The 22,053-nt window shown below is 42.5% G+C and overlaps 1 protein-coding gene and 1 long non-coding RNA gene across 8 annotated transcripts in view; one reads left to right on the top strand and one right to left on the bottom strand.

Annotated features, from left to right (window-relative positions):
- AOPEP (aminopeptidase O (putative)) overlaps nt 1-22,053 on the top strand; it is a 325,297-nt gene that overhangs the window by 275,475 nt on the left and 27,769 nt on the right. Inside the window, exon 14 of one of the 7 annotated variants that reach the window (XR_012071834.1) lies at nt 371-460. The exons of the other annotated variants lie outside the window; for them this stretch is intronic. The gene's annotated coding sequence lies outside the window, so the exon portion shown is untranslated. The remainder of the gene's footprint in view (nt 1-370; nt 461-22,053) is intronic. 7 annotated transcript variants of the gene reach the window in all.
- On the bottom strand, nt 18,424-20,838 carry LOC140695965 (uncharacterized). Its single transcript, XR_012071835.1, has 3 exons — nt 20,670-20,838; nt 19,927-20,009; nt 18,424-18,733 (listed from the first exon to the last, which is right to left on the bottom strand). It is a non-coding gene; the product is annotated as an uncharacterized lncRNA (long non-coding RNA).

Here is a 22,053-nt window from a genome sequence, read left to right as displayed (position 1 = left end):
AGTGTAGCTGGAGGCACACCTGACATGGTTGACTTGAGCCAACACAGGCAGCTAAGAATAGCCCCATGCCCGGTGCGGTTAATCTCTGAGGCAGCTCTTTACTCCTGGGTCCTGGAGGCCAGAGGTTGGCACAGCCGACGTGCCAGCCTAGTGTGGCCTCCTTTCACCTCTCTTTCTGAGCCCTTTGTTCTTCCCTCTGGGGCTCGTCTCTCCTCCCCTGTCAGTTCAGGTGCCCCAGTCCCTCCGGGTGCCCAGCCCGTGTCTCCATCTCAGCTCTCACAGCACCCTGCGCGCTGGCTCCTTCCCCCTGCAGAGCCCCCTCATCAGTCTTGCTCTCCTCCCACCCCATCCCACCTCCTTTCTTCCGTAGGTGCCCTGATAAACCAGGAGAACCGCTGGGCTTACATCTGTGTGGTCCTCTGCCCGTCAGCGATTCTTCATGTTAAGAGATTTACTGAAGGTACAGTTGCGTAACTCAAAAGAGTGTCCCCTTTCTTGAAAATGAAGTATTAAATTAATAATATGACACTATAATAATAAATTGAACCTACTTAATATGCCTTTCACCAAAAAGATCACATGGGAAATTTTTGACATTTAGAGATAGAAGCTTTACATTGAGTCTTTGGCAAGATTCAGCAAGTCACAGTACGGTTTTTTGGTATTTATTTAGTGACATTTCAGAAATGGGAAGATCGTATAGCCAGAAGTTAAATGCCCCAAATCCCATGTGTGAGCAGTTAAATTTGGTATACTGTAAATAAGAGTTTGTAATATCAGAGTGCATTATGTGCCCAACCAAATAGGGACTTGAAGGTTGTGTCAGCTGTGTTAGTGCAGTGAAGCCATCAAAACTGAGAGAATTACTTTCTCAGTGGCACGTTGAGGACACGTCCCCACTTTGTCCTCTGTTTGGTTTAGAGTCTTGACATTCGTGGTACTTTGTTATTGGGGTACAGATTTGAAAGCTATATTTTCAGTTTTATTTGAAACATAATCAGTATTCTTATTCCATGCTCAGAGCCAAGGTGTAAGTGGCAATTATTTTAACTTTATTCTCCCTGTACTTTTGGATAATAGTTTAGGTGTCTTCATAAAGGGGATCCGTGATGAGAAAAAGTAGACCCAGATACCCACTAAAATACTTCCCCCCCATTTTCTCCTTCCTTGCCACGGGGGTCTGTTTGTTAGAAGAGCATCAGGTACCGAAGGACAAAAGTGCTACATGCACGTTGTGTTCTCTGACACAGATCATGGAGACGAGAGGCTCTGAGACCATGTTCCTTGTAGTTTGGGGATCATAAATGGGGCAGAAATGACATAAGGGGCGAGGCTGAAACAGTTTGAAGGTTAAAACGAGCCAGTCTTCACAGTCTCCTTGGGTATTAATTTTCCCCAGAGCCACACACTGTGGCCTGTGAGGCCCCCTTGGCTCATCAGTGTTCATGTGGGCTAACGGCGCTTATATGGAGATGTAAAAATCCTCATGTTCTTAACGGGGAAGGGTTGGAATAGTCATGCTTTCAGTTCTGATCAGCTGACAGTCTTTGATTAGGCATGAGCCACACGGAGATAAAGCAGATCCTGTTTCAGTGACGTAAGGTGGGCCTCTGAAAAGAGAAGCTTGACAGGCAGGCCTTGCTCTGTGACTCTCTCTACGGGCTGGGTTGGGTTGATTGATACAATTCCTGCCTTTGTGACAAACCGGAGATTCAAGTGGGAAGACATGCCATACACACAGCATTTCGTTGAATAATTTGGAAGGAAAACATTTTTAACGATAATCACACACCAATTTTCTCCTGAAACTGGACATTGATTGTTGGCATAGTTGAAAAATCTGTCCCTGTCATGTGTCCCATGGGAGCAGTCAGTTCCCAGAGCTAACAGTCCTCCTCACGTTGAGGAGACAGGTGAAATGCCTCGAATACCTGAGCAGTAGTAAGTCTCAGGAATTTCCTTTGTACTGGTGATCTGCTGGCTTTTTTTTTTTTTTTAACAAATCCCTTCGACACCAGATTCAGATAATATTTTTAAAAGAAGTTGCTTGTTGCATAGTTTGTCAGTAGAAGCAGGCATCCATCCACCCTTCGTTCATTCTCCCTGTTGCCTTAATTCATAAAGATGGAATTTATCTGGTATAAATTATCTGGTAGGTCCAACTTGCTTTTAATCTTTGCCTATGGAAGAAAATCCTAAATTTTAAATAAATTCTGAAGAGTAGCAACCCTTAAAATGACAAGGATCATAGTGGCGGGTGAGGGAAGGTCTTTCTTTCATTCCTTAGAAATGTTTGATACTGTTTAAAAAAGCTTTCCTGGGGGGAGGGTCGAGCTCCTGCTTAGCACGCACGAGGTCCTGGGCTCAATCCCAGTACCTCCATTTAAAAAAAAAAGCTTTCCTTATTTCCTAATTATCTTAAATAAACATTGGCCGTAAAATATGTATTTACTTGCTCTTAAAAAACAAAAGTGTAGCATGTATTCCTTTCAGCAGATGTCAGAATGGTGGGGAGTTTTGTTTTTCTTTTTTAACATGGGGAGAACACTGTAGTTCCGAGCATCACCGGGTGTGGTGTAACTGAGAGGAGGAGGGGAGCTGTCGCCCTGAGCTCCCCGTCTGCCCTGGAGGTGCCGGGCTGAGTCGGCCCGGGGGCTGTGGGCGGCCGAGCCCTGTGGTCCCGCTCTCCCAGCCAGGCCACACGCTTGCCCGAGCGCGCGGTGCCCTGAGTGTCATCTCTTGCCTGTTCAGCTCCTAGAGGATCAGATGCTCACTGCGACTTGACAGGAGACACATTCTGAATGTGTCACTTGCAGAAAGTGGTTAACACCTATTTTCATTCAAAGCAGATACGTGTCTGTTCAGTTTGAACATCACAGATGTGTGTCTTCTGCCTAAGAGTGGGCATGAAAACTGTAGAGAGCCCAGAGAGGCTTCTGGAGTTTTTTACCTAAAAGACCTCAGAACATAGTTGGTATTTGGTTAGAAGTAACTGTTTTCTGAAGTTTCAGGAGTGACATTTTTTGGGTTCACCTTTTAGCCTTATTGTGACTTTTTTTTAAAAATGAAGGATTTTAAAAACCTCTAACCATTTTATCTTAAGAATTCTTCCGGGAATCATCTTTGGTTTATTTTAACCAGAAAGCTGATTAGAGTTCACGGATAGAAAATGATAGGCTGTACAAATAACCACGAAAAATGTTTTTGTCCTTGGCACCTAAAGTCATTGTCAAAGTATTGCCTCATTTCGTTATAAAGGGCGTGCAGGGTTTTTATTGTTTGAGACAATGATACAGAAAGCACAGTGTCTCGGGCACCAGAGCTTGATAAATTCAGGTGCTTTCCAAGAAGTTTAATTTTTAATTTGCATTTTCCCCCCGGGATAGTCACATTGCCCCTCCACCCGTGATTTTGTGGAGTAAATAAAGCATAATCCTTGTTCTGGGTACAGTTTCTTCTGGGAGATGGCCGGAGGACGAGGGGAGGATGCTGTAGGAGGATTTAACTGTCCAGTTTGCTGAGCTGAGAAGGGAAGCCCGCGAGCGCTGTTCCTCCCTCCTAGCTGCTGTGTGGGCCCTCGGCAGCCTGGGAGAAGGGAAGCGCTTAGTCCTGAGACAATGGCTACGTCATAAGGGATTTATCTAAATAGTGCGGCCTGTTACCTAGCAGGGCAAGCTAAGAAATTCCTGTGGGTGTATCTGGCTTCACTTTCTCATGTACAGTGATCTTGACCAGCTTTCTGACTGAGCCCGCGTTTACAGAACGTGACCCTGAGTGTGACGACAGTGTGGGGAGTGTCAGCACCTCAGACGTGTACGAGACGCATGGAGCTCTTTGCATGAAAGTTGCTCCGTGTGGGAGATGCTTTTCGGTGTGAGAAGGCTTCCATCCATCTGTCCATCCATGCTCCATGCAAAGCAAGTTCTCTGCCATTTAGGCCTGTATCTCCCAAATCTAAAGCCCTACGTACTGTCCTGATACAGGAGGAGGGGCAAAACCCCACTGATTGCTCTCCGGTTATACCCAAGGTATAACTAAACCAAACTCCCTGGCAAACTAGGTACCATCCTCTCTGAATGACAGGCCCGACGGGGATGAGCTCCGCCCTGAGTGTAGCTGGGGAGGCGTGTTGTTTCCAGCAGTTTCAGTTTGGCACACGTCAGGCTGTGGATTCTTCTGCGCTTTTGGTTTCTAGGCAGCTTGTACAAATTTTAAATCTGAATGTAAAGACATATACACCCCCCCCAAACAAAACTGAATAAAGTTATAAAAAGCTTAATGACATAATCTCTTCTGCCACAACCCTCAGCAGACAAACCCGGGCCGCTGTCTGTTTAGAGATTCTGGTAGTTAAACCGAGGAAACGAAGACAAAGCAGCTGTAAATAACTCAGTTTGTTGCCAAACGCCATTTTTACAATGCAAGCAAATCATGGGTGCTTGACCTCCGAGGGCCCCTGCAAGAGAAAGGCTCACCCCATGAGGCTAAGTTCTATTGTTGGAGAGATTTCTTCTCCTGTACTTCTTATTAGTCCTGCATTAAAATTCTTAGAATTTGCAGATCTTGTTACTGCCAGCAGCGAGCTCAGTCCACGAAGGGGTGCTGCACGTTTCCTGAACACCAGCTTTTTTGGTCTCCCCCAGTCATTTTATCCTGTGGAAGCTCTTTGGACTCCAGTAAGTGCCCAGGTTCCTTCCTGGCGGGCAGGTACTCATCCGTGCCCACCACCACCAGAAGGAAGGTGACATGATCGGTCCCACAGTCAGGGTGGCTTAATATTGCTGTGAGAGGTTTGGACTTGAAGAGACCTTAGTGAGTTTATAGACAAGACAGGTTTAATGTGGTTGGCTGACCAGCTCTAGGTTTGAAAGCAAGGTGATTGTGGTCCTACTGGATGGACAGAAGTCAGATGGAGGCCTGTGGGTATGTGTTCAATGCCTTTAAGTATTTAATAGTGTGATGGCAGGCAGGGCTAGGAGGGGTCAGCCAGGCCACTTCATATGCATTTGGAGTCTACATCTTGAGCAGTGTGGATCAGTTGAAATAGAAGTCATACTATGGAGATAAAAAAAAGTAAGACTTGCGAGAAAAGGTTTTAAAAATTGGATTTGTTCCATCTAGTGACAGCAGTGTTCAGTGCTCTGGGGATGAGCTGGCACCAGGGTTCTAGCCATTGTGCCTCCAGACCGGTCATTGAGTGACTCTTGCCTTAAAACTCTCCTGTAATTCGGAAGCCAGACGTCTTGCCATCTTTCCCTTTATTCCTGTTTTCAGAGGAGGCTATCACAAGTTACTCTTTATTTTCATAGCACAAAAGTTAAGTGACTTAAATTACATTGGCAAGGTTAAGAATATTTTTGTGAATAATAACTCAATAGTAAATATATTCTACTACTAACAAACAGTTAACAAATTCATGTATTTTTATGTGGTTATCTTCAATTCTAGTTTTTCATGGCTTCGCTAAAAACTGGATCACGGTTTAAAACAAGTCCTGTCTATCCGACCAGCAAGACATTTTACTTGAGTAATATTTCAAAAGCTTTAGGGCAAGCTATACAAACAGACAACTTATGAGTTTGCTAACTTGTTTATCCCTGCTGTGGGCATTATGCTCATCTATTTATATATTCATTCGTTTCTTATGTTATTAATTTTAAGAAATTTTTAAAATAGCCACTGGCATTCACTGTTAAGGACAATGATTTGTGATGGCAGACTAAATAAGATTGCTTGACACTTTTTTATTCAGAATTTATAAAAACACGTTTCAGGATGTTAATTTTTTTATGTTATTGCATGAATGATATATTTCCTTTTCCCACAGAACTGAAGCATATTAAAGATGCTATTTTAATTTAAATTAATTCTGGGAATATAATAAGAATAGCATTAGGGGCGTGTAGGAGGGACTAGAAGAGGGGAGAGCATAGGCTTGTTAGCCCTGCCTCATACAGAACAGCAAGAAGTCGCTGGGTCATTTCTCCTCAGTCCCAGACCTCAGTAGCGGGGAGAGGAGCATGGGGTCAGGTGACTCTGAGGCCACCGCTTCCCCAGAGGGCTCTGCTTCCCCAAGCCCCTTCCCACAGGCTTGCAGCTACATTGATAGGAACATACACAATCAAACAGCCATGACTTTCCTGTCCTTTGTAAAATTTAATGCCCAGCCTCTTCTGCATTTTATTTTCCCCCTTTAGAATTGTATTGCTACCAGAAGTGGTTTTTCCAAGAAATAGAGACTAAGGAGGGCTGTAATCATTATGTGCAATTCTGCTAATACAATGTGCGATCAAAGCTGAGTTTAGTGTCTAGCCTTAGACCATTGTATAGCCACATGATAAGCACCTTTTGTTAAAGGAAAAAGGTCAGAGACCTAGGACCAGGGGTGTTTCATCTTGAGCTGCTTCCCATAGCCTGAAGCTCCATGTTTCCCAGTTCTTCCCCAGATCCTGTCTCCATCCCTGAGATTAAAGGAGAGAGCAGGGAGACTGGTCGTCTTCCCTCTCCTCTCCCTCACTTACTTCTGACCGTGTGCTCCCAGAGACGCCTGCTGGTGCCGCAGGCTTTCCTGTCCCCACCCCCCCTGTTGCACACTCATGGAGGTGCGGCCCCTGCACAACACAGCCTCCCCCAGCTCAGCCTCTGTCTCTTGCGGGGGTGCCGTGTCTTAATTTTGAGTGGTCCCGCCTCCTCGCCTGCCACTTCAGCTCCACGGACAGTAATGCCAAATGAGAGCCAAAGGTATAAAATCATGGCTGCGTGAGGGATGATTGGGAAAAACCACTTTTCTAATGAAAGACATGGTAAAGAATTGTACTTCATTCCTCAAGGAAGAATTGACTGGGAGAGAGATGGCTGCTTTAATCGTTTCTCCCGGAAGATACCAGCGTGAACTTTGGAAAACATCCTAATCAGGCAGTTCCCTGACAGTCTTCACACAAGGAAGGAGGAAAGTAATATTGCTGATCCTGTGGACATGTGGGTTGTTCCAGCCTCTTCCATTCCTTTTACTACTTAGACATTTTGTCAGGCTTCTCAAAACTGAGGCCCTGTGACGTTCAGGACCTTAGCCAGGTTTGACATATGTGAGTGAAACATTTGAGGGGCAGAGGAAGACCCCATTAGCAGCAGTAACATGCTCTTTGAACAGTGTAGGAAATGGCCTCATGAAAAGATTGATTCGTGCCAGAAAAAAAGAAAATAAGGGAAACTTCAGAAATAAGATTGTCTTTTAAACCAGTTATGTAATGATGTAAAATCTGATACAGCCGGATTGTAATTGCAGTGCTGTGTATTCAGGGAGTGTGTATGTCTGTGGTGTGTGTGTGCGTGTTTGGGGGAAGGGAGAGAGATACTTTAAAAATTACAGTAAACTGGGCTGCAGTCTCACCATATGCGTTGAATTGAACACAACTCTTCTGCATTTAATGAAGACTTTAGCCTTTAGGGGTAAATAAAACGTCCTTAAACGGGGATGGCCTGAATATTTTTTATTGGCTGTAATAATTAAAGCCATGAAAAAGGTGGTGGGGTTATGTTACTTATTAACTTGAATCGCTCTTAGATTTGATCAAGACGTGGTTGCTCATGGCGTTTTGTTTCATGTTTGTCCTTTGTTTCATTGACATGCTCTGCCCTGGCCTCTGTGGCACTGTAAAAGCAGCCAGGCAGCTAGGAACCTGACCCAGAAGGGCTTTTAGACCTCCTATCCAGCTTTCTGCTCATCCCACCGCACCGACCCCAGTGAACTTTTCAGCCACTAGAAATGAGCCTGAAATCCCCCTATAAAGCTGTGAACTTGGGAGGAGGTGAGAGGAGGGACCTGAGAGAAATCTTCCCCTCTTATAAGGAAATGATCAGAGTTCAGGTGTAGCTGAGAGCTTTTAAAGAGTGCTTTTTATTTTGCTCACTTGTTGAGCCAAACATTAAGAAGCAGTGAGGCTGATTCTAAGAGGAACTTGGAACCCAGATGTATTCGTTTCCTACTGCTGCTATAACAAATCACCACAAATCCAGTGACTTAAAACAACACAGATTTTATATCTTATAGTATCTGGAGGTCAGATATCCAAAATCAGTCTCACTGGGCTAATGTCAAGATGTCAGCAAGCCTTTGTTCCTTTCTGGAGACACTAGAAGAAAATCCATTTACTTGCCTATGCCAGCTTTCAGAGGCCCCTGCCTTCCTTGGCTCAAGACCCCTTCCTCCATCTTCAAAGCCAGCAAGGTTAGGCAGAGTCCGTCTCACATTGCTGTGTCTCTGATTCTCTCTTTCCTGCCCACCTTCCTCACTTACAAGGACCTTGTGATTGTATTGGCCCCTCCTGGATGATCCAGGATCATCTGTCTCCCCATATTTAGCTCAGTTCATTAAAAACCTTAATTCCCCTTTGCCATGTAACCTAACATATTCACAGGTTCCAGAGATTAGGATGTGGCCATTATCCTGCTTATCCCACGAGAGAATGTTGATAACGTAAAGGGTAAGTGAATTGGGGAGTTCAGAGGATTGGATAGCAGGCAGATACAGGGTGTGGTATTAGAAGTGGGTCCTCATAGCTTTTTACAGTTTCTTATAACTGCCACCAGGAGAAACACATACAGGTACATGTGCAGACACACAGATACGCTGTAACATGGTGGGGAAATTCATATTTTTAGCTTAAAAGGAGTTTTTATTTTACCTTAATATCTAATGTCAACTGATGAATATAAAGAGAAAATTCAAGTGTGACATTCAAATAATTTATAATTTTAGTTTGGGGGACATTGGCATTTCTTTATTCAAAAAGAGGATCCAATTACTAGTTTTATTGACAAGAATTGAATTAATCATGTTTTGTCTAGCACTATAAACGTCCTTTTTGGTGTGCACATCTGTAAAATTTTTAGTTTTAAGTGCTCTGTACGTGTTCTTGTGTGTTCAGTGGCTTTTCTGTGGCCCTTTTCCACAGTCATCGCTTTGAAGATTGTGGGTAACGTGGTGTCCCCCCATCTCCCGCCCCAGGCCATGGCGAAGTCAACTGAGTTAATAGATGTTGTGAAGTTCTGTGGAAGAAGAGCACCACCTGCATTTGCATAAAGCAGAGCTGCCCTGGTTAAGCTGTCAACAGCTTCCTAGTAGAAAATGTCCCTGAAATAGAGATGACATTTACCTGTAATGGCTTTGCCTGTGAAATTAATGGCATAAGGCTTAAAAAAAAGTTACTATCTTTAAAATTGACTTCTAAGGTTGATCCTATTTTAACAAATTTTCATCATTTAGTTGCTAAAAAAACTTTGATCTTGCTATAAGACAGGTTACATTGATCCAAAATTGACTTTGCTGGGTCCTGGTGGGCAGAGGTGGGGGGATGTACAAAGAAGACACCGCAGGCCTGCAGGGAGCTCAGAAATTTGAGCATATACACGGGAGCACTGTAATCATTGTTACATGGCAGAATAGAGCAGTCTACATGGGAGTGAATGAGAGGACGAAACCCAGAAAGCAAAAATTGTTACTTGAAGCATTCGTGAAAAAGGTAGCCCTTGAAACGTGATTCAGAGAGAGAGGGAGAGAGAGAACTCCAGGCGGGGCTAGACTGTCAGTGCGTATCGAGATTGGAGCTGGAAATGAGCATACTGAACGACACACGTTGGGGCACACGTGTCACTGTTTCAGTCAGAGGACAGAGGGAAGGCTGGCGTCAGAGTTGTGCATTAGGGAAACTTGCCTGGCCTGGCGGTGGTAGGCCGAGTGGGTTTGTAGTCCAGGCCCTGCAGCAACGCAGGCCTGACGAGGCCCTAGGGCAGCACTGAAGGGGGCTCTGGGAATCTGGGGGAGAGGAGAATGGAGAGCTTCTTGGGCAGCTGGTTAACATTTGGTGGTCATTTTGGTAGGGTCACCGGTTGCATTTTCTCACCCTACACTATCCGCACGGTTGTCTTTTAATGAGCTTTGGGGAGAAGGGTGGACTATTGTAAATTCGCCCCCAGGAGCAAAGTGGGTCTTTATAAAGACAGAAAGGGCGCAACGGCGTTTCCTGACACCCTTTACAGTTGGGTCGAGTTTTTAACTGGTCAGAGAAAGAACGTCGCAGAGTTTGTGCGCATGGTCGCCAAATGAGTAGCGAGCGGGCTTAGACCGGGATTGTAGGTGGCTCGCCAGCCGCAAGTTCCCGTAGCGCCTGCTCTTTATGTGTTCAGAGGAAAGGAAGCTAGTGCTTAATTAGGGGTAGTTTCATCGCCTGCACCGGGAAGGACCCGCATCCAAGCGATGCAGCGCGTTGTGCGGGGCGAGGGGCCCCAGCTCTTGGATGACGGGGGCGGGGCCCGGGGCCGGGACGCCCCTCTCCGTGGGTGCCCCTGCGTCCCCGCCCTCCGCCTAGCTTTCTCCCGCGGGCAGTGCGAGCTGACGCTGGGACCACGAGGCCGCCCTGCACACTGGTGCGGGCGGCGGACTTTAGCAGAGGCTTCAGGGCTGGTGTCGGGTGAGAGTCCAGAGCGTGGAGGAAGAACCTATTGCTTGATTCAGATCTTCTTGTTTAGGTGTGCTCCCGGCTTTGGAGTCGGGCTTTTGGGCTGGGCACACATGAGATTTCCCAAGCCCCCCCCCCCCCATCTTCCCTGCAGGGACCGGCTGCGTCTTCCTGGTGGACGCTGGTGGCTCGGTCCTTTAGCGAAAGGCTTCTGTCCGTAGTGAGGGATCCTGCGCACTCACCAGGGCCTCGGCTTTGGAACCGAGAGAGTTGCTCGGGTCAGGGATCGCTGCACCACAGCCGCAGCTGCCCTAAGAGCTGAGTACTTTAATTTTGGTTTCTCCCTTTCATAGTCCATTGTCCTCGTGCTTCTAATTTGGGTCATTATTTGCTTTCAGGGAGGAGCAGGCAGATGTCAGTGTAGTTCGCCCCGTCATTAAACTTAGCTGAAGTTAGCTGAGAGCGAGGAGCAAGACATGCAAGGATTTAGGGGTGGCATCGCCAAGTGGGCCCTGCGGAGTTGGTAGTGGCTTTTGGGGACCTGCTTTGGAAAGATGCCACCCTCCCTGCTTGGAAGAGAGATGGGAGCAGGGCGATGCGCAGGTGGCTCCAGCACTGCTGGCCAGCCGAGAACGGCGCTCTGCTTAAAAAAAAAAAAAAAGAGGGGCATACGTTTCCCAGGTATGTTTTCTTTAAAAAACTAATAATTTCACGGGGTGGGCTACTGATTAGACTTCCTGAGGGGGAAATGGTAAATTATAAAAAGATCTGGAACCAGTGAAAACTGGAATCTGTGATGATGGTGAGAACTCTCTCTTAAGTGGAGATACTCTCAGGACAGTGTGTGCTATGTGGTTTTTAAGTCTGCTCTCTGCCTTTCAATTTAAAGCAGAATTGCAGACTTGACCAGCAGCTTAATCAGCAACAGCTTTTTGCTTTTAAAAGTAAATGCAAAAATAAGTAAAATAAGCATCAGGCTTGGGTGCTTGACTGTTAGATGTTCACTTTTACAAGAACATTTTGGTATATTTTGTTGAAAGATTTCTGTATTCTTGTCTGTCTCTTTACAGAATATTTATATTGATTGACGGTAGATATGCATTTTTCAAACTGAAAAAATGTGTTTTAAAAAGTTTGACTAATTTTAATGTTCTGATACATTTGAAAGTAATGTTCTTAGTACTTTAGAGGGTGGTGTCCTGTCTTGCGTAATCTCTTGTTAGAGATTGAGCTAGCTAAGTAAAAACTTTAAAGCCATTTAAAGATTTAGATCTTGACTCAGCGGGAATTTTGGAAAAATAAGTTTGAGGGGGAATATATTTTCTCTGAAGAAACTTTTCTCACTGTGTCCTCAGTTGCTCATCATGTTTATAACCAAGTGCTTGGGAGTCATAAGTTTTAATTTCACAGGCACCTGATTTTCTTAGTTTAAACATTTAAGAATGTCATCTTACTTTCAGGGCATGAAAGTTTTAAGCAAGGTAGACTCATTAGCATTTTAAAATGTTTGCATTTGTTTTTCTTTATTTTCTACTTTTCTAACTTGAAATTAGTTGGTTTTTTGTTAAAAGATTAACTTTTAAAGTGCTTACTGCAATGAAACTACATTGTGTTCAGATATCTCTCAATATTTAGAGAGGCAAATTTAGCTGCTAAACAAAAATAGCATTTTGTAGGAAAATAAAGTACAAAGTTAGTTTTCCATAATGTGAGCAGTTAGGATTACCTTCATTTAAAAATGGTAAAATTTTAGATCATAATTCTAGTAACTGCATGTATGGAGTGGGACTGAAAACACAATTATCTGAAATTTTGAAAAAATTAAAATCTAATTTTGAAAAATATATGTTGAAAGGGGAAGACATATAAGTCATATCACCTTTTTAGTGTAACATTTCTGTAGTGGGTTTTATTTTTCTACTCCAGTAGTTCATTGCCTATGTTTTTTTATCTTTCACATAAACTTAATTTCTGAGTTGTTCAGAGTAATTCTTCTAAAACGGATGCAGATTGCTTTAAAGATCAAACCAGTACTGGAAAATAAAGTATATAAAAAGGCTTTTTGTTTTTGGTGCTCTATTTTTCTAGGGACATGTTTTATGGTTGTAATATTACTCATCCTGAAATAGCTCCTGTACATTTAAAACTAGAATGAAGACATTAATATTCAGAACCAGGTGATCCAGGAACATTTGTAAATCTTCCTCAGGTGGGACTAAACTTAGACGTTTAACACTCATTTTTTGGAAACTTTTTTTCTTTTGTAGCGGTTATAGTCTGGTGTTTTTCCATAGAAATGCTAATATCCTTGTGAAAGGCATGTAGACTAGAGGTTAAACTTTTTTTTTTAAGTATAGTGTACAACGAGAGAAAGTCTCCACATTCTATAAATTAGAGGAAAAATTGCTACAGCTATGATTGTCTTTGTTCTCAAAGCCATTTGAATTGCAGGCTGTGTTGGGACTGGTTCGTACATTGTTTAACTGCTGAGACTAAAACTTCTAATTAGAGTAATTACTGGGTGGGAGCTGCCTGGCGGGGAGGGGCGGGGCGGGGGCCGGGGTGTGGCCGCGAAGGGGCGCCGCGCGGTGGGAACCGGGCCGGGCCGGGCGCGCGGGGCGGGGCGGGGCGCGGCGGCGGCGGCCTCTGCGGGGATTGGCCCGGGAGCAGGAGGCGGCGCGCGCGGCGGCCGCTGCGGATATGAGCCGGCGCCCGGGACGGAGCCCAGAGGAGTCCAGGCTCCGGCCCGCGCCCCAGCGGGATCCCCAGTAAGTAAGGCGTTTCCCGCCCTCCGGGCCGGGCGCGCCCGCGGCAGCCCGGCGGGTCTGACGGCTGCGCGGGCCTGCGGCCGTCAGCTGTTGCTGGTTAGGAGACCTCAGGTGGTTTCTTCTCCGTCTACAAAATCCCTTCTCGTTCCCGTCCTTCTAACCTCCTCCTTCTAGCCTCTCCACCGAAGGAGCTGTAGCGGGAAGGAAAGCCAGGTTTGGTTCCCTCTTACTCGTTCTGCTTCCTAGTCCTGTTCTTATCTGCTCACAGCTGACAGCCCGGTCTGTGGAGTTTGCATTCCCACTACCATGGTGGTATCTTTTGATGTGAATGGGAGTTCTGGTTGCCTTCAAAAATGCTGTAGGGTGCTTCTGACGGGCTGTTGCCTTTGTTTTCACGCCTTTGTACTTGTTGTAAACATTTTAAACTTTGAGTGCATTCAAGGGCATGGGCATCTGTATTGTAGTTTTTTGTGTACTCTGTTTACCAAGCCTTCAAGGAAGAGGGAGCGGGTAAACAAATTGATGTGCTCAAGAAAGTTATACAGAGGGCAGATCGAGCAGGAAAAGAGTAACAAATTACTGCTTCAGACTGGAGCCTTCTTTAGAAATGTTCTTCAGGTTAACTTTATTCTCTGGAGAAGTGTCCTCTTTCCTTTTTGTCAAGGGGTGTGTGCTGATTGATCTAGAGGGGTTCTGGTCTTTGGTCTCAATTCCTAGCAAGCGTTCTTAGGTCGAACCGTAGACCAAGTGCTGGAGAGCTAACCAGAGACAATAAAAGAGCCGCGTTTTATACTTTGACTCTAAAGAGAAGTTTGTTTGGATTTCCCTGGAGGGAGCAGACCTGTTCATGTTTTATTTCTGCGTCAAAGGTAACTATTACTTGTAAAGTTTTGAGATGAGACCCTGCGTTGTGAAATCAGAAAAGTGCTTCTCAACCTGTGAAATTGTATTTAGTGATTTAGAAATCTGTGTCCACTTTTTATTTGGGGGGAGATCTGTGATCACTGGTTTTTCAAGTTAACTTGTAAAGAAGTCAGGCTTCACTTCGAAATAGAATTTGTAGATTATAGTTGATACGTTGTAACTGGTAAAAGCAAAGTGGCAGAAATTCTGTTAAAATGTGAAGACTAAACGTTTTTAAAGTCTCTCTTTTTAGTTTTAATTATATAAGAAAAGTTTCTAAAAACCTACATAAAGAAAACTACATTTCATTGTAACTTTTTTTTTAAACATAAATTCCAAGTTAATTTATAAAACATAAGCTAGGATACTTACTGAGGGGAGGAAAAGTTTGATTTTCCATAGATTATTTTCCATGAAAATTGAATAAACAATCTGAACTTAGAAATGTCTTAACGTTTCCTGTAATTTCCAAAATTTCTGTGCTATTAAAATGTATTATGCTTATAAAACTGAATTTTTATTATGAATAGGTTATACATACATAAAGGCAGATACAAAAACAGAAATACTAAAACTTCCTATTGTTTGAGATTTCTTAGAAGTCTGTTAGGAGTAACTTGGAATACTTGATATTTTAGATTCTGCTAGAAAACATGTCTTAGGTTTAATCATGTTCATGCCAACCACCTATGAAAGGTTTTGGTAGGTCTTAGACCTGCTAGGATTTTAACGCTATCAATTTCAGGTCTGTTCATGGTTAATATGTATCTGTTTTGCATCTTCGAAGACCTATTTCTCTTGATTAACTTTCAAGTATTTGAACTCACGTGAGAAACTTTCCACGGCAGCAAACAAGGCCCAGCCTCAGATTTCCTGCTCTCTTGCGTCCACTGCAGGCTGCTTGGGGCCCGTGAGTCCCAAGTTGGAGCTGAAGGCAGGCTTAAGATTATAATGTCTGCCTTCTCATAGCGGTAAAGAGCATGTCTGGAACTGGAAGAACATTTTTATAACAGTCTCAGTCGGCATGTTAAGTTGGAAATAGTTCTATCATAATGGGAAGTACATAAATTTTTGAGTTATTCAGCCATTTGTACATAGACTGCAATTTGGGGGTAAACAAACCTGGCATTGTCCGAGTCCATGTGGTTTAGTGTTCTGTTTCCCATTCACCTGTTTATTTCACCTTCTCACCTGGCAGGCTTCCACAAGACAGCTGTTTCTCTTTCATACAAAATGCTGGCCCATTAAGAGCTTTTATTCCCTTCAGATGCGCTGATATTGAGATGGAAGAGAGAAAAGGAAGAGTTAAAATGAAGTAAACATTTCTTGAAAGTATGTGAAACTTGTTCTCTGCCTTTCTTTTTCCTGAAATTCTTAAGTCAGTTTTTTTCACTACAAATTTCTGTAAGTATTTAAGTGACCCTTGAGAAGATAATTCTTTGCTAGATCTATTCCTCATAAAACTTTTCAGAGTTAATCCAGGATATAAAACGTCTGGACTAGAATCCAAAAGTGTACAGAAATTGAGTGAAATCTGACTCCTGGGCTTCATGTGCCTGAAATCATTCTGTGAAAGAAAACTGAGACATTGGATAGTAAATTGTACAGTACTCTCAACACATTTTTATTGAGTAAAAACAACTTTATTCCTGTATTTTTCCAGCAGTAATTCTTGTGTTTGGACTCCTCACCCTCCTTCACCTCACCCCCGATTCCTCTTTAGTTGTGGTTGGTGCATGCCTTTCAGGATACTTTGCTTTGTCAACTTTATGATAGAAACCACAACAAATTGTAGACAGATGGCCAAAATTTATGCCTAGTTTGGATTTGGTAGAAAATGTAAGAAGAATATTAGAAATTAAAGTCTAACCAAAAAGTTATCTATGTTGTTTTGACTGTGAAGGAGAAAGGACAGGCACTAGGAGGAATGGAATGTTAGTATTTTACACCAGAATGAATACCGAAGAGTGAAATTTGCTTATAAACTAGGTTCTTGGCTTAAAAATATGTTGAGTGTACACTTGTCTGTTCCCGAGCTGTTCCCATAAGCCGAGCACCAGAGTATGGCTTGGTTTCTCCCTTCTGTTTTTTGTTTTTTTCTCACCTTGCAACTCTTGTTAGTATCATTATCTGTAAAATGCTTTTGTGGCTTGCATTTTTTTAAATGTTAATTTTGAAAATTTTAAAAAATGTAATGTGTAATGGCAAGTTTGAACAAGGAGACTGTGGAGAGCAAAGGGACGTGTCTCTGTAATAGAGAACTTTTGAGTTTGCACTTAGAGGGAACGGGGTTGTTCCACACGCAGTCTTAGTCGTTAGTTCTTTAAAGACATTGCAGAGCCATCATTTCATTGATTACAACTGATGAGAGATTTCAGTTATTTTACCATTAGCTTTTAAAGTAAGAATCATTCACCACATCCGTTACTATACAAGTTTATCAAACTTTCAAAATTGATATTTTAAGTCTATTTTTAAATTTTGTTTTCGTTTAGAAGTGAGAATCACTTCTGCCTTGAATTTTCAGGTATAGTCATACACGTTTTCTTTGAATAGTTTTACTTAAATCACTGAATTTTTGATTGACATTCGTTCTTGCAGTCAGTTTTCTGTTTCTTACTGTATCATACTCTGTGGGACATTAAGTTCTTAATTTAGATTTGATCAACATTGGAGTATCTGGCATGGGGTAGGTGGCACATGAAATGAGCAAGATTGAGTTCCATTCCTTACGGAGTTGCCTTAAACATGTACAGTCTTTTTATAGCAGTTAAAATATGGTTTTGTTTGCAGTCAGTTATTCCTCATTTAAACTTAAAAGAGGAGGGTCCTGGTTTTGTCCATAAAGTTTTAAAAGAGCGTAATTTCAGTAAGTGCTTAGCTCTTTTTCCTATTTGCCAGTCACCTGCAATTTAGAGGAAACCTGTTTTCAGACAGAATATTCCTAAGGGTTGCATATTTGTGCCTTTGAACACCTTAATTTTGTGCGTATCATAGATCACGTTTTACCAGGAACATAGGACTTTGGAAAGTAAATTCAACCAGAAGTTACACAGAGGAATCTAACGTTGATGTAGTTGTTTTGTAGAAGTTAATAAATTTGTAATAAATAATCCCACACAGACTATCTGATTTTGACATATTGGGGGTAATACAGGAAATTAGAGAAAGATAGGAAGAAATTCTGGACTTGAATGAAATTATAGCTACTGACTTTTCCCTTGGAAAAACCTGAGAATATTTCATAGTTCATTTATATTGTAAATGACGACATAAAAATCTGAGCATGTGACTGAGTGCTTCGTGTATGATTTGCAAAGCACTTGGAAAAAATTTTAAAGTCTTTCAGTGTTTGGGCATTGCTCGCCTAAAACTTTTGTTTTACGTTTAGTGGTATTAGCATTCATCTCTGTGTAGAAGTATTGACATCAGAACTTTTGAGATCTACATTACTTTCAAATATTATTTTGACTAAGAATAGAGAGGCTAGTAGGTTTCTTGGTGCACACTCCTGTTAGGGGATCTGTCTGTCACTAACTGCTTTACAGAAGCCCCTGGTTTCCAGGTTGCCAGCTCAGTACTTCATTAGAGCATTGGCTTTAATCATTCATGCATTTCAGTACTTAGATTGCAATATTGAATTACTTCATAAAGTGGATCTTCTCTCCTTTAAGTGAATTATTGGGAAAAATTTTAATGTGATTTAGGAAGAATAGTTCAGCTTGATCTGGAGGCAGGAAAAAAGACCAGGCAGCTCACGTAGGTTACTCAGAGAAAGAGTTGATGTGAAGAGTTACTTAATTTCTTTTTATGTATCTTTAGAAAGTTATTCACACAAATTTAACCATAGCCTGCATTCTATTCTCAACCCCCCGACTTAATAACATTTCTGTCTTGGCATATTACAGAAACTTATATCTCATTCCTTTTACTAGCTGCATCATATTCCGCTGTGTGATGGTTATACGCCATAGCCAAGATGTTGACACACAGATTTTTGACTGGCAGTTTCCATAATAAAGACATATTCATCTGCTGGATTTGAGGGGGGATCATAAGTTAGTATGCAACCAGAATTTTGAATTAGAAAATACTATTGTTTATAACTTATAACTCAGATCCATAAAATATATACACTCCTATTCAAGATAAATATATCAACTATTAAATACAGAATTATTAAGAGCATTAATTCTAAGGAAAGGAAAAGCAGATTTCTATTAAAAAAAAAAACCTGAAAAACCAAAACGTGAATACAAGAAAGGTTAGAAGTATTCTCTGCTATTTTAAGGTGTTCCAAATTCTTTTTTATTTTTTTCAGTTGAAGTATGGTCAGTTTACAATGATGTGTCAATTTCTGGTGTACAGCACAATGCTTCAGTCATACATATGCATACATATAATTGTTTTCATTCCAGATTCTTTAGAAAGCCTTAAACAAGTCCTACATTGAGCACACCAGTGTCATCATAGCAGGGTGAATGGACTGACTCACTTAGGAATTTATAGTTTCTTCTTCATGAGCGGTTGTTTTCTTGAGAAGCATAAAATTCAGATCAGGAATGGTCTCCCTGTGGCCCCTTTGGTTATTGGTCTGGCAGGTTCCTGCGTTGGGAAGGCAGACACAAAGATTCCAAGCGTCTCTTGTAAAATACTTGGGAATTTTCAATTTGAGTGTTTACAAAGGTTTATTTTCCAGACTGTGCTATAACCTAAACCATTAGTGTACACGTGATTAGAAGAGTTGACAGGAGGATTGCATTTTATGTAGTTTAAATAATACGCTTTGTATCAGATTGCGTATAGTTTCGGTAATACTTATATGGAAGTCAGGGGAAGTGTGAGCACATGAAGATTTGACCCTTATAATCTGACACGAGTGAGACATGAGAATGATCATGTCAGTGAATTATTTCAGGTACTGTTTGCTAATGTTGGTGTCTGTTGCAGTCACTGTGGTGTCACTTTTGGAAGCACCACTACCAGACCATGGCTGAAAACGAAAAGTGTGGTAGTCTTTTTCAGCTGTAGCTGTTAAAGTTGTTTTCCCCAAAATGTAGTAAATACGCTTTTTTTCCTATGTGAAATGAATTATATGAGTATTTGCTTCTGCTTGAATTTTTCTACAACTTGACTGCAGACATACTTCCTAAAGATGTTTGATAATCAGAAATAACTGGTTATACTGGATGAATGTATCTAATGATTGAATTCTTTATTCTGAAGAAAATTAATTTCATTATGGTGGCTTTTCATTGGTTGACAGATCAAATTTGTGTCCCCAAAATAATATGAACCAGACTTCTATTCTAAATTTGGCCATTTAAAAAAATGCATTGTTTCTCTTCAACATATGAAGGATAGTTTTTCTTTTGTAAGTTTTGTTTTCGGTTTGTTTTCAGTAGCAGTTCAAATCGATTATGTTTTTCCCCTATACAAGTTACAGTTTTAGTCTAAAAATATTTTAATTATGTCACAATATCCTAGTTGACTACTGCTCTTGGGCAGACACATGCCTATGCATTTTTGTCACTTAAAAATGTTTATCATTATGTGGCAGATGAAAGGTCATGTAGTGACAGTGATGTGAAGACCACCCTCCTGGCCAGTATTTGGGGTGGGCAGAGTCAGCTGTGCCAGAGTTCTGATACTCTTTAAGATTTTGTGTTTCTTTTTGGATTGTGAGGAAGGAGAACACATTTGTTTTGATGATGAACTTTGTGGATTATATCTTAATTTTACCCCACTTTCAAAAATCACTGTATGAAAATTTATACAACTTAGAGATTTTTACTTACTTTATTTTGATTCAGAGCAGCATCTGAAAGGTAACTTGGTTTAAAGTTCTGTCTTGTGTCCTGTGGTCAGAATTCCTTGTTGCCTGTAAGGAAGAAGCTGTGTGAACACGGACAGTTTACATTCACCCCTGCGGACTAGGGGGGCACATTAGGGTGTGTGGTGCAGTGGGTGTGTTGTCTGGGAAGAGTAGAAAGGAACTTGTTAGGCTTTGTGGGGGTGGGGGGTGTGTCCTAGTAAAAAGACATTAAATCTCTGGGATTACCTTTCTAATCCAAGGGGCAAAGGAGGACTGCTGTGTCTTGTGCCTCTGTGCCAGGAAATGTGTGACTTTCAAAGGTCGGCCGCCCTAGTTCTGGTTTGGACTCTGCTTGTGTTGAATTTTAGCCAGCAAATGGGAGAATTTGAGATTTTCCTCCCTCCCCCATTTCTTCTGTTTTTGTTCAGTGTAAACAGTTCCTGCCGTAGTAACATAGACAAATATAGCAGAGAATGCTTTTCTGGAAGAAGAATGCTCCCTAAGCATTTTTTAACCATTTTTGGGAAGAATTGATCTTTCTGTGTGTTTCAGACAGACTGAAAGAGAGGGAGGCCGCCGCTGTAAATTGAAGTGACATCATATGCATTGCCCCCATTGATCTGCTTTTAGTCTCCAGCCAGGATGAAAGGAAATGGCACCAGGGAGGAAGCACGCTCCATTTAGGCCCAGATCCCAGAGTGATAATGGGGTAATAATAGAACTCACGCCACTGCCAGTGGGTCCCAGGCTCGTTCTGTCCGGGAGCCTCTCAGACGTCCTCCTGTGCGGCCGGCAGCCGGGCTGCGAGGGGAGGCGCCCTCCGTGGCTGTTGGAGGGGCGCGGAGGACGCGGGGGTTGGCGGGCCCCGTCCCTTGCGCTGCTCCTGCCGGTGGAAGGTCAGTGGTGAGACGTGTTGGGGACCTTTGCTGCTGTAGGAGGCCTGCCGGGGGAAGGCGTGGTGCAGGGCCTCCGGGGCGTGGGTGGTCCTCAGGGAGCCAGGAGTGAGCGATGCCCCCGTGACAGCAGTCAGAGGCTTCTGGAAGAGTCAGGGTTTGTTTTCTTTGTGCTGCTTGTAGACCGGGAGGGTAGGTTTGGAAAATTCCTATTTTCTTTCCAAGAGCCTGTGTAGAAACTCTTCAGAGCTGTTGAAACTTGTGCGGCTTGCCTCAACTCTTAGGTTGACCGGGAGAAATTACGAGGCAGGCTGTTTTTCTCTTTGTGCATTTCTGGGTAGTGAGCAGCCGTGGACTCCTCCATGTTTAGAGCAAGAACACAGACTTCCAAATTCTTAGCAGATCTGATTGTATTGACTTGGCCTCCTTTGGTATTCTGTTTTTTGCGTTTGAGTAAGTCTTCCAGCATTGTGAAGTTCTCTATTTCAAGTACCCACATGACTTTGGCACCCCATTCTTATTTTGTCTAAGTTTCTGAGGCAGATGCATTTTAAAAATACCGATCTGGTTTCCATATGGAAAAAATAATAACCCCGTCATGAATTCCTTGTTTGTGCAAAGGGAAAGAACTTTCTATTCCTGTCACTGTTGAGCTGTGGGTGTGAGCGCTACTAGACCCTCAGAAGTAAAGGCAGGTTCTTTCTGATACTGTTTAAAGGAGCTGTTTCTCAGGAGATAATGCTCTGAAGCACGGGCTTTAATTTTCTTAAATCAGGCCATAGTGTGGCTAAGCCATGTCTGTCACCCACAGTACTGCTGTATTAAAACACAGTTGGCGTAGAAGTCATGTGAAATTTAATTTGATTTCTACGTGGGTGGGACTCGAGTGACCCACACAGCATTTCCCATCGCCGCCGTGCCAGCTGCCAGGGCACCGCATCACAGCACGTTTGCCAGTGTATGATAGCTCTCCGTGGCTTTGCAAACATTTTGGTTTATTGCTTAGTGCTTCTTTTTCATCATTGGGCAGCTTTATAGGGAGTAAATGTTTATTTTACAAAGAAAAATGTACAGTATTAAAGCGAGCTACTTAACCATGGTTTTGCTTCAATATCCCTTTTTCAGGGTCTGTAATCTCATGTAAAAATTATGTAATGTTTACTTACTCCTTCGTGAGTGAAAAGATACTGAATTAGTTTTATTATCTGCGTACTGAA

The sequence above is a fragment of the Vicugna pacos genome, chromosome 4 (genome assembly GCF_048564905.1).
Source record: "Vicugna pacos chromosome 4, VicPac4, whole genome shotgun sequence".
NCBI classification, from domain to species: Eukaryota; Metazoa; Chordata; class Mammalia; order Artiodactyla; family Camelidae; genus Vicugna; species Vicugna pacos.
This window is presented reverse-complemented; position numbering and strand designations above follow the sequence as displayed.